The 10,514-nt window shown below is 32.6% G+C and overlaps 1 protein-coding gene across 2 annotated transcripts in view; it reads left to right on the plus strand.

Moving 5' to 3' along the window:
* Window positions 1-10,147, plus strand: part of LOC118182768 (splicing factor, proline- and glutamine-rich-like) — a 141,425-nt gene extending 131,278 nt beyond the window's left edge. The window contains exons 9-11 of one of the 2 annotated variants that reach the window (XR_015044396.1): window positions 5,090-5,209; window positions 6,931-7,051; window positions 10,023-10,147. The gene's annotated coding sequence lies outside the window, so the exon portion shown is untranslated. The remainder of the gene's footprint in view (window positions 1-5,089; window positions 5,210-6,930; window positions 7,052-10,022) is intronic. The other variant, XR_015044397.1, reaches the window with a different exon arrangement.
* Window positions 10,148-10,514: the final 367 nt, after the last annotated feature.

The following is a 10,514-nucleotide window of genomic DNA, read 5'->3' on the forward strand; positions in this document are numbered from 1 at the left end:
CTCCAAAAAAGGGAGTAGGACAGATCTGTGTCTTTCGTTCTGGTTTGATTGACAAAATTCAGCTTGCATTTTTCAAGTCTTAACAGTGCAACTTAGGATATATATATATATATGTAAGATAAAAGAAAAATGCAAATCAAAATTATGGTTTAAAATGCCTCTTGATCGCTTATTTTTGATTTGTGTACTTTGTCTCTAGTAATAACTCTGTAAACTGCGTCATATCTGAAAACGTATTCCGCATTATGTCATCTTGAAACTTCTGCATTGCCTATGTGTTTTAGCCAATCAGATTAACGAAACATTTTACTATAAATATTGTTGCAATCCTCTTCCTCTGCTTGTACTTGCTGGCTGAAGGACGTCTCTTGCTTTGCTGCTTTTGTTTTAAATGTAATGCGCGATGATCACATTTGTGGGGTGCAGATTGCCCCCCATTGTGAAGTGCCACAAGTAAAAAAGGTATATTTGGAATATCAAGTGATTTTTGAGATTCTTCAAAAGTTCTCGACTGTCAAACTAAATTTTATCATCATATATATGTGTGTAAGATATAGCAAAATATGATAGCTATTTCAAAAAAATAATTGGCATACTCAAAGTTAACATTCTAAATTTGATGTGCCCCTAAATTCTTCTCTTCTCACAGGTTCCAGATTTTTCTTACGTAACGTTTTAATGCAGATACCTCTTGTCCAATCAAATTAATTGTAAACCAAAACTCCGAACTGAAACTTTTCCGCTTCCCAACCTTCTTTCTCTGAAGTGCTATGATACTCTCCCTTTTTCGCATAAGCTCTTTTGCCGTCAAGACTCTTTTCATGCATGCTGCTAGCGCTTACTTGCCTAAGAGGATGTTGTACTTCAAAATGAAATTTGTATTCAAATATAATTAGGAAACATCTTATCTGCAAAAGGATGATTTGATATGCATAAAAAAAATAAAATTTGTGATTCTTCAAGATACGTTGTGCTAAATTGAGTCATCATGCTTTCCATTCAGCCACCTTCAAGCCACTATGGGCTTCCAGTCTTTTGAAGTTTTTATTTTTTGTATAGTAAGTAACATACACTGGGCTTCAACCGTTGTAGAATCATTCAGTTTTAAACTAGATCCATTCCTTAGTTTGTGTCTGAAATATAGATCAATGTTATTGAATTTTTTGTACGTGATGGATATGAAATCATTAAACATCACTGCCTCTGCTTGGAAAAGTAAGTTTGAAATTTTTATTTTACTGCTTCCTAGTCTTTGTCTAAACACTCGCGAAAGAAGTATGCAAGTACTTCTATTCTAAAATACTTGCAAAAGTATTCTAAAATACTTTTGCAAGTATTTTAGAATGCACAAATAATACCGGAGAAGGTTTGAATTGTATAAACGAAAATTTGAAAAGCAAAGGTTTAGAATGAAAAAAGTACTTATAATTTTCTTCAGATAATGCTAGTAATATGATTGGAAAGTTTAAAGGTGTAGCATCGTTTATCAAAATGCATCAACCAAATATAATCATCCGAGGTTATGCATGCCACCTCTTGCATATAGCTGCAAAAAAGACTACTGAAAAATTAATTGGCTCAGAAATTGAAATGTTATTAATAGATATATATTTTTATTTAGAGAAAAGTTCTAATCAGAAGCATAGCTTCAAAGTTGCTCAATAAATTTTGGGTCAGACTGCAAAATCTGATAAAATTTTGAAATATTGCAGTATGAGATGGTTGTCTCTTTTAGAATATATAACAAGAATTTTGGAACAGTGGGATGCGGTGATTAATTTTTTTGGAGATCAACCAGATAACAGTGAGAATGAATGAGATTGCAAAACATTAAAAAAATGTTACAACGACCTACCACCAAATTATACTTCTTATTTTTGAAAAATACTTTGTTTATAACAGTAAACATTAATTTGCGACAAACTCCTTATATATATAAATTAAGAAAAGAACTTGTTGAACTTGTTAAATTCTTAAAACCATCAGTAATTTTTAAAGAAAATGAAGATTTTACTCTGACATCTATTCCACTTCAGAAGTATAGTAAACAAAAAGAAAATGAAAATTTAGTGATTGGTGCAGAAACAAGACTATAGTTAAAAAATGCCAAGTTGAATGAAAGTGAAGTGAAATAAATTTTTCAATTCTGTGCGAGCTTTTTTTGTAACTGCATGTTCATATATAAATTTCCACTAAGTGATCCATTTCTAAAACATGCTGAAGTTGCTGGCATCAACTTGAGAACTGAAGTTTCATTTTCATCTGTTCTTTACTTGATGAATACTTTTCCATCCAATATTGATGAAAAATATCTTAATCAAGTGGAAATTGAGTTTTCCATGTATCAAGTAGATGATTTGAAAGAAATTGTAGATTTGCGTATTGATATAGTATGGGGAGAAATTGCCAAATTAAAAAATATGAATGTGTGTAAAATACAAAGTTTTGCCTACTGTAATGCTTGCTGTCTTAATAATACCTCAATCAAATGCAGCTTGCGAAAGAATTTTTTCTATTAAAAAAAAATCGGACAGAATTTCGACCAAATTTAGGTCCTAAAACTCTCAAAGCAATTTTGATTGAAAAGTTAAATATGCAGGCAAATGAAGAACTGTATTATAAAAAAAAAATTCTCAAAATCAGAACTTAAACTTGCTAAGCATATAAATCTCTCCATTTGTAAATTATAAGTATTTTTTTAATACTTATAAGTATTTTTTTAATATTTATATGTTTTATTCTTGGTTATTTCAATTTTATTTCCCTGTGGAAATCAAATCCAGAATAAAGGTATATGATTTATGGATTCTGATTTTTTCTATAATTAGTAGTGATTTAATATATTCGCATTTTTCATATACAGTACAAAGTCCGTAATTCGGACTCGTCGGGACTTTGGCGATTCCGGATTATAGATCATCAATTGAAATCTGGTAAGATGGCATGCAGAAATTATACAATTAAAAATATGAAACCGTAATTTATGAAATAAAGAGCAAGTATGATTTAATGGGTATCAAAATTTACACACACACACACAAAATAAATAAATAAATAAAGTAAAATAAATAAATAAAATAAATGCTTAATACTTATTATTTATTTGTTTACTTTAGTAAACATTTCTTTCAGTGTAAGTTGTTTAAGTTGCTTCGTTTTTGTGCTAATACTTTCTCTTTAATTCTATAAACAGACATAATTTCTTGTTCAGTTACAAAGTTCCACTGTTCAAGTCCTGTAATTGCTGTGTTGAGAATACCAACTAACTTGTCAATCGAAATCTTTTCCTTTTCAATAACATTCTCTGTTACTTTCTTCACTATCGGAAGCGCGCATGGGTAAACACTTTACTGGCTTTACGCGCATGTGTAAGTTTGTGGCTTTGAGGTCCGGATAATGGACGTCCGGATTACTTGCTTTGTACTGTATTAGTAGATTTAGTGATATACATGCTTGAGGAGTTAAATGAAAATTTCTAATTAAATGTGCATATAATTTATAAGGCATAATTTTAATTATTCAATTTTATATATATATGGATTTTAAATGTAATAAAATTGATTACAATTAATGATTAATTAAAAAATAATGAATGGTTAATTAAAACACACGTTACATGCACATTTTCAAAGTTTTAAAAATGTCGTTTGCGCGTTTACTACTGACAAGTTTTGCTGCAGTTTGGACTCTACACTCAAGAGCCAAAACATTATGACCAGCCCTACATTTTGGGAAGAACGCGCCTGGATGACGTAGAAGGCACGTGATCAGGTGGAAGTGGTATTTAACTGCTGCTGGAGAGTCTGAAGAATCATTCTTTCACTTACTTCTGTGTGTGATGGGAAAGGCTCCGGATCTAAGCGACTTTGATAGAGGGCCGATTGTAATGGCTTGAAGGCTCGGAACAAGTATTTTCAAAACTGCACGACTTGTGGGTTGTTCGCAATCTACCTTTGTTAGTACGTATGAAAAGTGGATGAATGACGGTGAAACCAGCAGTAGATGACATGGTGTTGGACATCCACACGCTGTCAAAGAAAAAGGTCGTCGGAGACTGTTTCGCATGGTAAAGCAAAACTGGAGCCAGACAGTGGCTCAGCTGACAGTCGAATACAATGCAGGGCCAAGTAGAAAAGTATCGGAGCACACTGTTCAGCGGACACTGTTGCATATGGGGCTACGCAGCAAACGTCCCACTCGTGTGCCTTTGCTGACCAAGTGTCATCGCCAACTGCACCTGCGCTGGGCCCAGGAACATCGCAATTGGTCCATGGGTCAGTGGGAGAGAGTTGCCTGGTCAGATGAATCACGGTTTGTCATTCATCACGTCGATGGCCGTGTCAGGATACGCCGTCTTCCAGCCGAACAGTTGCTCCCTCAATGCACAGTAGGTGATACACAGGCCGGTGGTGGTGGTGTTATGCTCTGGAGGACGTTCTCTTGGGCGTCTCTGGGACTCGTGGTTGCGGTAGAGCAGACCATGAATGCTACAGTGTATCTGAACATCATTGCGGACCAGTTGCACCCTTACATGGTGTCTGTCTTCCCAACTGGAAATGGAATGTTTCAACAGGGCAACGCCCCGTGTCACAAGGCTACAATTGTGTTGGAGTGGTTCCAGGAACATGATGCTGATATCCAGTTAATGTCCTGGCCGCCAAACTTACCGGATCTCAATCCGATAGAACACATTTGGGATGTCGTGGGACGGCAGCTCAGAGGTCAAAGACCACCAATTCGCAATATCTCCGATTTGCGTGACCGTTGCTACAACATCTGGTACAATCTGTCTAAAAGATGCATATAAAATGCACTGAGTATTTCATATTTAAAAATTTACATTTCAGTAATTAAAAATTTAATTTCACGCTATCACACAGTAAGCTTCAATTATATACCTTACACAATGCCTATAATTTCAAGTGAAAAATACTTAAGATTTGTTTAGAACTGCAAGGTTGAGAAAGTCTTTAATGGCTATGTTTATATTTAAGTACATGAGAAAAAACTTAATTTTGTATTAATTATATTGCATTAGCCTTTTCAATTTTACTCCTACATATAGTAAAGAATATTCGCTTTCTTACAGATAACTTTTTCTTAAATAAAGAGTAGGCCATCCATGCCAAGACGGGGTGAAGCTGTGTTTGGCGCCAAAGGTGGTTCTACTCGTTATTGACAGGTGGTCATAGTGTTTTGGCTCTTGAGTGTATGTAACAGTCATTTGTTTTTTAATAATATTTATTATAATTTTCATAATTTTTAATAGGATAGTATTTAATAATTTATCAGTACATTTTCATCAAGAATACTGTTCCTAGATAAGTGTAATTAAATTTTGTTTTCTAGTTTGTAAGAATTTTGAATTTTAGAGGGGAAATTGTGTTTGTAGCTTAATATAGTTTTAAATAGAATATAATAATAACATATTTTGTGTAGGAGGTAGCAAATTCAACTTCTGCCCCATACAGCAGGTACCTGCACTACACCACTGATGAGGAAGAAAGTAACAAAATTCATTAAAGAAAAACTGAACTCTGAAAATGTAATGTGGTGATGACCAGGGGAGGGATATACCCGAGAGAACGTCTTGCCATTATTACCTAAGATGTAAGATTCCATAGAATTGAGAAACCCTCTATCCTTGAAGAGAGTTATTTTATTTAGCATGTAAATAAAAATGTCGAAGAATTTTAGTCTTCAGCCGCTCAATTGAGGAAGATGAAATGTGTAAATTGTTTTGTGATGACCAGGGAAGTGAAATGTTGGAGTTACTGGCACGCAATGAACTGAAAGTTGATCTGTCAGCATTATCCTTATCTTCAGGGCAGATGTTTTTATTTTATTCGGCTTATAATTCCTTACTAAATATAGTATTTCATCTCGATGTGCTCCGTCTTTGATATGATTTAAATCAAATTCCTCGTCATTATAAATATCACGAATACACATCAAATAGTTTTCTGGTTGCAATTTTCTGATTTCGACCATGCGTAACGTATGCTTTACGCATGCGCACATTTAAAGAAATGTTTAATAAAGTAAAGAAATAAATAGTAAGCTGCTTTTTTTTCTAAATTTTGATACCCTTTAGATCATAATTTCTCTTTATTTCATAAATTACGGTTTCATATTTTAAATTTTATAATTTCTGCTGTTGGGTTTAACATTGGGGTATTTTCAGCGTGGAGTAAATGAGAGGATGTAAGCAAAACTGATTTATTATAAAATCTGGAAACTAATGACTTTGCCTTTTGTACTGTGTGGGTATCCTTGCGACTTTTCATTTGGCCATGAATATCATCCTGTGGCCAGTGTTTGAAAAAACTTGTTTTATGTACCTTGATTTAATAACTGTTGCACTAGTGACAATTATTTAATCGAGGTAGATGAAAGAGGTAGAGTCACTATAGTAACATATAGAGATCTTCCGTAAAATATTTATATTGTTGAGAGACAAGATTGAGGGTTATTATTGACTACGTAACTTTACATGTAAAGAATTAAAGTATTTAGGATTTGAAGTAATGCAAGAGGGAGTTAAGAATGAGTTGAAAATTGGGGCAGTAAAAAGTTTAAAGCTAGCATTTTTCCAGTCTTTTTTTTTTTTTTTTTTCTCTTATTATCTGATTATGAAATGCTCTGATTATCGGTCAGCGGATTTGCAGAGTCTGTAGTATGGTTCTAAATCCAGATAATATTATCACTGATGGTGAAAAAAAAAAAGAGACAAAAGTATGTCTGAGAAGGAAAAGATATTTAATTATATAGGATCGACTTTTATGATGGAAAAATTTTAATAATGCGTGTTTAAAATATTTTCATGAATACTTTATTTTAAGTGTTTTTTTCCCCTTTTTTAAGCAAAGCATTGCCATTAATAGCTGTTGTTCTTATTTTGAATTAAATTAAAATTCATATATTTACCAGGATAAAAGATGAAGGTCAAATTATGGTTTTAACATTATTGAACTACATTTGTGCGATGCCTTGAAAAGTATTTATGGCCTACATTTAACAATATCATCAATAGAACATTTGTATCAAATAGGTATGTAATTTGTGTTATTTTATTTATTTTTTATTTTGTGGGCACGTGCCTGCTTGTTCGTCCATCTATTCATTTTTTCCCTTATTTGTTTTTAGCTGTTTTCATAATATAAGAATTCATTTTGATTGTCTATGCAAAGGTCTGTGTCTGAATTAAATGCATAATAATGGAATATGACTTCTTATGTTTTTCTGTACTAATCCAAGTACAATTATGAAAACATTTCAGAACTGTATACTTTGGTATTTATCAGAACATAAAGTAGAAAAGAAGTGTTTCTCTAAAGACTAATTTAAAGAAACTTTCCATTAATCTAGCTGTAAAATAGGTCTAAATGATGTATTTATTTCTTTTGCAGACTATAGCCTTATTTAGTAGAGAATATATAACAGAACTGTCAGCTCTCCCTTTTAGGACAAACATGTTTTAGGACTGATTTAGACACGCACGTTTTAGGACCGTTTAGGACAGATTTCTGAACATTCTCCAACCAACCCAGTTTACAGCTTATTTCTCCAGACCTTTTCTTAATCTTAAAATTTCTCATGATTATTATGAAGCTTGGCTTAATATTCTGTTATTTTCACCCCCCCCTTCCCCTCAAAAAAAAAAAAGGGGGGATGGTCTGAAAGGACTTTTCTTTAGATTACATGTAAAATAAAAGTTGGGAAATTATGGCTCACATTTGCTTTGTGAGTGAGAGCGCATGTGTCCAAAAACATTGTGTTTCAGTTCTGCAGTGAGCATTGAGTGCTGCGTGTCATGTGGCATATGTTAGCCAATGTGAAGAAAACAAGATCGAGGTTGCTATTTCATTCATCTTGTCGTTGAGTGGTGTAAGTGCAAGTGCTTTCGAGAAATAGTTTAAGAAATTATGATCTTTTAGTTATGTCTGCAAAAGAGGTAAAATATTCATGTATTTCTCAAAAATCACACACAGATGACTCAAGGAAATGTAGTACATTTGGGTTGTGTACCGTTAGTCATTGCAGTTTTTCGTTTTAGCATGATTTAAGGACTGATCTCAAACATGTGCATATGCAAAAACACAAGGACAACATGAGTTCTATTTGTGTGGGGGGGGGATTGAATTTTTCTGTGGAAACAAAAGACCAAATAGTTATTAATGCTGAATGCCTGCAGACACTATACACTTACAAATATCCATGCCTTCTCTAGGGTTCAAACCCAGACCCCTTCGATATGGCAGGCAGGGTCACTAACCATTATCCAAATTAGGTGGCAACTGCAAAATGGAAGGGTTAGCATTGCCACTATAGAAGAAAAATTTAGGGAAGCAAAACAGTTTGTAATATTCTGGGGGAGATAAGGGAAGTTTTTAATGGATTTCTTTCATCAGTGAAATATTTTAGATGTAAATAGAGAAGTTACTGAAGAAATATTGTGCTCAGCTTATAATAAACATTTTGAACAGATATTAACAATACCTTCAAAGTGAAAAATCTAAAATCTCCATAAGGGGAGAATAACAATGTATTAGGGTCCTTATTAACAATTCAGGAAACCTAAGTGATGATAGAGAGATAATGTTAAGGCTTTCAAATTGCCTAAGGCAGTGGTCTCAAACTGCATGTGGACCGAATGCTCGATCAGAAAGCAGCTGATCAGCCAGAAATTTTTTAACAAATTAATTAAAATGAATTTTAAGATTCACTTACTGGATGTTTATTGAAACATGTAAACAACAACAAATACAAAAAAAATCAAATTTATATTTATTTTATACCTGAACGCAAAAGGTTTGGTGTCTGCAAGAAATTTCTTCTGCCTACACTTTGTGATTTAAACACATTGACAGCTAAATGCTAAATTTTAGACTAACATTTATTTTGGGTTTTTCCATTATGTTGAATTATCCTTTAAATAATTTACTTTTAATCTTTTTAACCTCAACCGATAAGCCAGAAGATTCAGAATACGTAAGTGCCAGCTGATGTTGACTACCAAACTAAATTTATACTGACTGCCAATTTTGGAACTTCTACATTACTCTAATCAAGTGGCCTGACATACAGTGATAAAGACATGGTCTCTATCCTGTTCTTTCTGCCCTCCCCCCCCCCAATTACAGCTGTGCACATAAGTTCAGTTCATTTCTTTATATATATAAAAAATTATGTATTTGCAACAAATACATAATTAAAATGCATTCATAAATTGCACAAAACTGCTTCAAGAGCCTGAAGTTTGAGATCATTGGCATAACATATTGAGAAAAAATAATTGTAAACTGAAATGGTGGAACTGTAATAAGTTCATTGCAATGTATCTCAAATCCAGGAACATAAAAACTTTTTAGAAAATGGCAAGACACTAAAAAATGTCTTCTTTAAGGACTGAAGGTACTGTATGCAAGAATTTATTTAGTGTTTTTAGAATATCACCATTTTACAGGAGAGATTACATGTGTGGTCGGAGAAATCAAAAGTAACATGATTATCTTATGAGCTAACCTCCATCCTTGACTCTGCATATTGTTAATGGAAAGAAATGTGCATGGGAAATGCTTATCTCAGGTTTGCATGCTGTGTCTATAAGCATACAAGCGTCTTCAGACGTTTAGCAGCAATCTTCAGACGTTTTTCATTTTTCTTCCCTTTTTTAATAAGAATCTTGGTCAGATATGAAGAAAAACTTGATCAAAGAAATACTGATGTTTAGTATAGCTGTGGGCTCCTAAATAAAAATCAGATATTATTGTCAAAAGCATCCGTTATTTTTATAAATTTATCAAGGGCACCTCATGCTTTTATTATTCAACAGTGAAAGCTTATTTTAGTTTAAAATATATATATGTATTTAACCATGAAGTTAATGGTTTAATTAATTGGACTGTCATATATTATTATGTTTTGTAACTTAATTAAATGTATGTTGCATAATATGTCTTGCAGTAAATATTTCAATAGTGAATTTTAGTTTAGAGAATTTGTTTATTGTTTCTTTGTAGGTGGTCGTAATGATGATGATGTCATCTGAAGCATTTTTAGTTCAGATAAATTTGTTCAGTGTAAGAGGTGTTCATGATCTAATGTTCTACTGTATTCTTTTTGAATAAAGTTTAATTTTTAATTACTTCTTGTTTTTTTTTTTTTTTTTTTTTTTTTTTTTTTTATTTTTTATTTACTGCTATTAAATAATTTTATGGGTCTGATTTGGGTATAGCTTGAAGTATAGATTATTTTGAAAAAGAGTAGATTTTACGTGTTTGTAAAATTATTTCTAACAGTGCATAAATATATCATATGGTATATGTATTTTGGTAATAGTCTAATTCTTGGTACATGTAATCTATTTATACAGCAGTTATGAAATGCACTGTTGCAATATTTCGATGGCAAAGGTTTTCAAATATCTTAGGAATAGTTTAAAATTTTATAAAATGATGTATATTTTTACATGTACTTGTACACTATGATTTTGTCATTGTAGCATAACATTA

Source organism: Stegodyphus dumicola, chromosome 12 (assembly GCF_044657685.1).
Source record: "Stegodyphus dumicola isolate Sdum_Otavi_A_Nest chromosome 12, ASM4465768v1".
NCBI lineage: Eukaryota > Metazoa > Arthropoda > Arachnida > Araneae > Eresidae > Stegodyphus > Stegodyphus dumicola.